Source organism: Rana temporaria, chromosome 7, assembly GCF_905171775.1.
Source record: "Rana temporaria chromosome 7, aRanTem1.1, whole genome shotgun sequence".
NCBI classification, from domain to species: Eukaryota; Metazoa; Chordata; class Amphibia; order Anura; family Ranidae; genus Rana; species Rana temporaria.
The window spans coordinates 72,621,714-72,627,713 of record NC_053495.1 but is presented as its reverse complement, the minus strand read 5'-3'; the positions used below and the strand labels follow the sequence as shown (position 1 = coordinate 72,627,713).

General features: G+C 40.8%; 1 protein-coding gene across 1 annotated transcript in view; it reads left to right on the top strand.

Moving 5' to 3' along the window:
- Window positions 1–3,156: 3,156 nt before the first annotated feature.
- GRAP2 (GRB2 related adaptor protein 2) overlaps window positions 3,157–6,000 on the top strand; it is a 750,180-nt gene continuing 747,336 nt past the window's right edge. Inside the window, exon 1 of the mRNA XM_040359581.1 lies at window positions 3,157–3,315. The gene's annotated coding sequence lies outside the window, so the exon portion shown is untranslated. The remainder of the gene's footprint in view (window positions 3,316–6,000) is intronic.

Below are 6,000 nucleotides of genomic sequence, written 5' to 3'. Positions count from 1 at the left end.
CATCTAAGTCAGCTTTAGAGAGGGGGGAGTTGTACTCACGATTTTCCATGCTTTTAGGAGGTTGTGAGATGATTTCATCTTCTCCCCACATGCTGCTGCTGGCGCCATTTTGGGACATCTTCCCTGCTCTCTGCTCCACGTTCAGAAGAAAGTTGGTCAGCGTGTGTTGCTGGCTCCGATTTTTTTTCCTTTTTGTGCCAGGCATGCACCTCGAGTTCCCGCAGGGGTGCTGATAATTTTTGTCCAAAAACGAGCGTTATAGCCCTGGAGAATCGGCCGTTATGTGCCCGGGTGTGGAGGAGATGTGACTAGGCACTTCCCATCAGCGTCGCGCCGCGCATGCGCCCCCATCAATGCCATATATAACCCATCCCACTTTATTTTTACAGCGGGGATAACGCTGATATGTTTCCTGAACATCAGTGGCCTTTTTCATATTGAACCATGGTCCCTATTGGATACCTGTAACCCAAAGATTCATTGCTATCTTTGTGTATTAAGGTAACAGCCGTTCACTCTTTTCATTAGGATCTCACCCACCCCCATTCATGTCAAGTTCCTTCCCTTGCTTCCCATACCAATTTCCCCCCCACCCCTCTTTCCATGTTTCTTATTTCCTTCCTATGTCACTTCTTGTTTGTAGTCCAACACATTTTCACTTTCCTTTTTCCTTTCCCTCCTTTTTTTTCTTCCTTTAATCACCCTGCCCCTCATTTTTCCACACCAACCTTTTCATCGTTTCACTTCCCTTTTCACTTCACCTGTTTTCACTCCACACCCTTGTTTCACTGCACTCCAATCTTGCCCTATTGGCTTTGACTATTTTTTTACTGCACTACACACCATTTCTGTCTTTTCTTTTCCCTTACGTTCCTCTCCCTTCTCCCCTCTTTCACAGTCACCTTCCTTATTTCCTCATCACGTGTCTTTCCTTTCCAGCCCTTTACATTTAATTCATTCCTTCTTTTTCCTCACTTTCCCTCCCCTCTTTTTCTCACCACCACATTTACTTCACCTTTTGCACCATTCTCACATTCCATACACACATTCCCTCACTCTTTCCATTCACCTTTTTTCCATTCCCACATTTTCTTGCACCCCCACATTTTTTCACTTTGAGTTTTTTCCTCTTTATATTTCCTCACTTCAATCCCTTTCCTACCCTTTTTCATGTTCCCCACCCCTTTTTCCCACACTTATTCTCTTCCCCACTTTTTCTTTCATCTATTCACGCAATTCCCCCCCCCCCCTTTTTTGGATCGTCTGACGCATATACCTTGCTACATTAGGGGTTCTTTCACCCAAATATCTTACTATCAATTTTCCCAAAATACTCGCTTATAGGGCTGACACCATACGGCACCCCTAATAATTTAATTTATAGGCACTTTTTATGTATGCACACACATATATACACTGCCTCAATCTTTAATGTTTATTATCCTATTGCAGGCCTTTCCTTCTTTCCATGTTGTTTCTCTCCCTCCCCACCGGCCCGCCCTGTTTGGGTTCCGCCCCTTTTTGGTGACCCCCTGTTGTGTCACGTGGGACCACACAATCTAGCGTGGACGCTCATCTGGGAGCCCCGCGATATGGAGCGATCCGTGGGAGAACGGCTGGACCTCCCTATTTTGTGACAACAAAGCCTCATCGAGACTACTTTCTTACTTCATTATCGGTAATGATCGATATTAATTAATCTTTCTTGCCTTATTGATATAGTATTATGTTTCCTGTCCTCCACCCCCCACCCCTCCTTCCAAATGGAAGATGTCTCTATATAAATGGAGCTGTGGGCGGGGTAGGTGATTGGACTAAAATATGTGAAACACTTTATGTAACCTTTTATACATTCTCTTTCAGTCTCAACCAATTAAACCTCTGAAGAAGACCATTATGGTCGAAATGCGTTAGGATATTGTTTATACATGCAATAATTGTATTCAGCTGTATAAATGATTTGTTGTTTACTGCATAATATTGTATGAATTTTTTATGTCTTTTGTATTGCCGCAACTCATATCCTATTTATTATTCCCTTTTTCCCCTTTTGATACATGTGAATAAATACTTTTTTTCACTTAAATTGCATCCTACTTGTCTAATTGAGCTGCCTAAAAACCCTGTGACGGTATCGGTATGATATCCCCGTCAACGTTCCCTTCTTCCCATAACGAAAATCACCCCAATATTCCACGAGGAGGGATATCCCTGGAATCGCCCAGAAAGCCACACATGAGACAAGCTTACTGCTAGAACAAGACAATTTAATGTTATAACACACAGCTTATATGTGGTTACAGCCTGTTAGGAACGCCCCCCTCACACAGTGGGGTTTCCCATACAGATTATAGGAGACAAGTCGGAGCCGACCATGCAGACACATTTCTTTAGATAAAGACATCAGTGGAGTTAATTAATACACTGAAGCAATCAGAATAATTAACATACTACTTCTCTAATCATTTAGCCTGATGATACAATACACATCTTTTAAGGGTAAACACAGATCTTCTTCACACAACACAATAGATCAATTAACGTTTAGAATAGTGAGGGGACATTAGCACGTCAATAACCTGTCAGAGGAATGAATCACACATGAAATTCCTTTCTACCTCTACCCATATGGCTAGCAGGGAGCAGTAAACTGAGACATATAGGCAAATGTATCACAAACCCCATTCGGAAAATTTTCTCTGTTGTGTATATACCAGGGTGAGCAGCATTATTCTCTCCACTCTGTGTTTTGTCCCTTCTAATGAATATTAATATGCTTGTATGTTTGACTGCAGGTATACAAAAAGCTAGTGGATTGATGACATCTTTTTTTTTTTTTTTTTTTTTTTTTTTACAGAAAACCAATGTGAATAGTTATGGTGATTTGCAAAACGTAGCAACCCATATCAAAACCCAATTATTTGTTAGTTGAAAATAGTCAAAACAATAGAAGATGATTCTTCTTTTGCCTCATTAAAAGTCCGGAATGTATGCTTGATATTTTGCATTCATTTAAATGTGTATTTAGGGCGTAGAAAAGCAGCAAAAAAAGTGCTAGTGTGTTTCTAAATTATTGTCTAACCACCCAGAACTATGATCTAAGTGATATTTCCTGTGTGGTTTTAACGACTTCTGATTGGGGCATCTTGGGGAATGCTACTCAGAAGAAGAACCTAGGCAAGTGCCCAAAACGCATGTTAATTCTCTGTTACATATACTCTGCTAACAATATAGTCTTGTGGCTGCGGGTTACTGACTAAACTATGTGGAACTGTGGACATTAAATGCAAAAGAAATAAAGATACATCATTTAAGGTAAGGTGTAAATTTCATACATTGATTGTAAGAGCAGGTGAAAAGTTTATCAACTTAATACATTAAGTATCAATTCAGATTTTAGATTCTTAAAGCAGCAATGCATGGATGAATGTGATAAATGTATGCCTACACATATATTAGAACAAATCGTTTCTGGACTTGCTTATTCAAAAAAGTTGGAACATTCTCTATTTGATTATGGTTTTATGATACTCAAATGGCATTGGATTGTCCTTACATTTTAATATTTGAGTTCATTAAGCACATATTTGTATCAGAAATTGTCTACAAACATATGCAAAGTGATTATAGATTTATAGCTAGATTCACGTAGGGTTTCCTAACTTTGCGGCGGCGTAGCTTAGCGTGTTAAGGCTACGCCGCCGTAAGTTAGCGAGGCAAGTACTTGATTCTCAAAGTACTTGCCTGCTAAGTTACGGCGGCGTAGCCTAAAGCGGGCAGGCGTAAGGGCGCCTAATTCAAATTTGTCTGAGGGGGCGTGTTTTATGATAATGAGGCTTGACCCGACGTGATTGACGTTTTTATTTAACTGCGCATGCGCCGGGCACCTACATTTCCCAGTGTGCATTGCGGCTAAGTCCGCCGCACGGGCCTATTGATTTCGACGTGGACGTAAACAACGTAAATCCCTATTCACGGACGACTTACGCAAACAACGTAAAATTTTCGAATTTCGAAGCGGGAACGGCGGCCATACTTTAATATTACTATTCCATCTATAAGCTGGAATAACTTTAGGCCTGATAAAGCATTACGTAAACGGCGTATCTGTACTGCGTCTGCCGGGCGTACGTTCGTGAATAGGCGTATCTAGTGATTTACATATTTTACGACGACCGCAATGGAAGCGCCACCTAGCGGCCAGCATAAATATTGCACCCTAAGATAGGACGGCGCAAGCCGTCGTATCTTAGATAGGTTTAAGTGTATCTCTGTTTGAGAATACACTTAAACTTAGGTCGGCGCAGATTCCGAGTTAGGTTGGCGTATCTACTGATACGCCGACCTAACTCTACCTGAATCTAGCTATTAGTTTCAGTCAAAGTAACTAAATTAACAAACCTTTTAAATTTTTAAATTGAATGAGTTTACAAACTCCTGAAAAAAACATGGCCCCAGCCCTTGTTCCTGCACTAGTGTTATCACCATGTGTTTAGGTAAGTCAGGGCAAAAAAAAAACCATGGGGGCGACAGATATAGAGGTTTTTTTTGTAACCTAGGTTCTCACATATGCTGTGCAGGATACACAGTGATCCCTGCGTGTTTCCCGCACCACATTGCAATCGCACTGTGTTTGCGATCCACTGCAGGTGTCGATATGAAGTTAATGACATCCAAACAAATCACATGTGATTTGCCTGCATTGGATCACATGCTACAAAATGACAATGCGAACTGGTTGCGTGATGCAGCTCCAAAAAACACTGCCTGAACTGTGGCAATGCAATGCAATTTGAGCCTATTCAAAATTAATGGTCTTAAATTGCACTGCACTGAATCACATGTGTATTGCACAGGAATGTGCATTTCCTGTGCGATTCACTTGCAGGTTATAGAGTGAACCGGGGCTTACATTAATGGTAATTATATGGAACAACATATTCTATTGTAAACTACTTACATTCTTCACCCTATGGAACTGAGGGATACCGTCTAATATTCCTACAACAGTTTTACTACAACACGCTCTTGCGACTTCCTCCATAAAATAGGAAAAGAATACAAACACTGTTCAGAAAATGAAAAAAACTATTACCTTCACACTTTAGAATTTTTGCATGTTAGCATCTCTAAATGTATGCTATAACCTGAACTCTGATTATTCCGATAAAGTAACTTTACCACACTAAATACTACATGTATGTGGTAACATAAAACAAAGGGAACTCACATGCACAAAATAGAAGTAGTACCTACATAAAAATAATCTTTAGACTTCAATAAACCTATACTATTATTTTCACTATGAATTTCACAGCAATGTGATGTTCTCCTTTCAAGTTGGAGCAACAAAAGGAACATGTAATACTCCTCTATAGCACTGGATTTATAATACACTGATGAAAATGCACCCCCTTGCAGAACTGCTCCAGGATTTTGCCAAACCCTGTTGCCACGTACACACGATCGGTCAAACCGATGAGAATGGTCTGATGGACCGTTTTCATCAGGCCAAACCGATCGTGTGTGGGCCCCATCGATTAATTATCCATACTGTAGGTTAAAAAAAAGCAATTTTGTTTTAAATTTAACCGATGGATACCTAACCGATAGAAAAAAAACAATCGTTTGTAGGCACGTCCATGGGTTAAAAATCCACGCATGCTCAGAATCAAGTCGACACATGCTTGGAAGCATTGAACTTCGTTTTTTTTCAGCACGTCTTTGTGTTTTACGTCACCGCGTTCTGACATGATCGTTTTTTTAACCGATGGTGTGTAGGCCATCAGTCAGCTTCATCGGTTAACCGATGAAAACGGTCCATCAGACCGTTCTCATCGGATGGACCGATCGTGTGTACAGGGCTTTAGTCTCACAGGTCAGGTACGTATCCTGCTGTTTAGTTTTGAAATGCATGTTCCAGCACCACCAGCAGCTATAGGCCAGCTCTGTAAGGTGGAGTGATATCCCATGCAGCAGTGTCTGCATAATTTCAGTGCT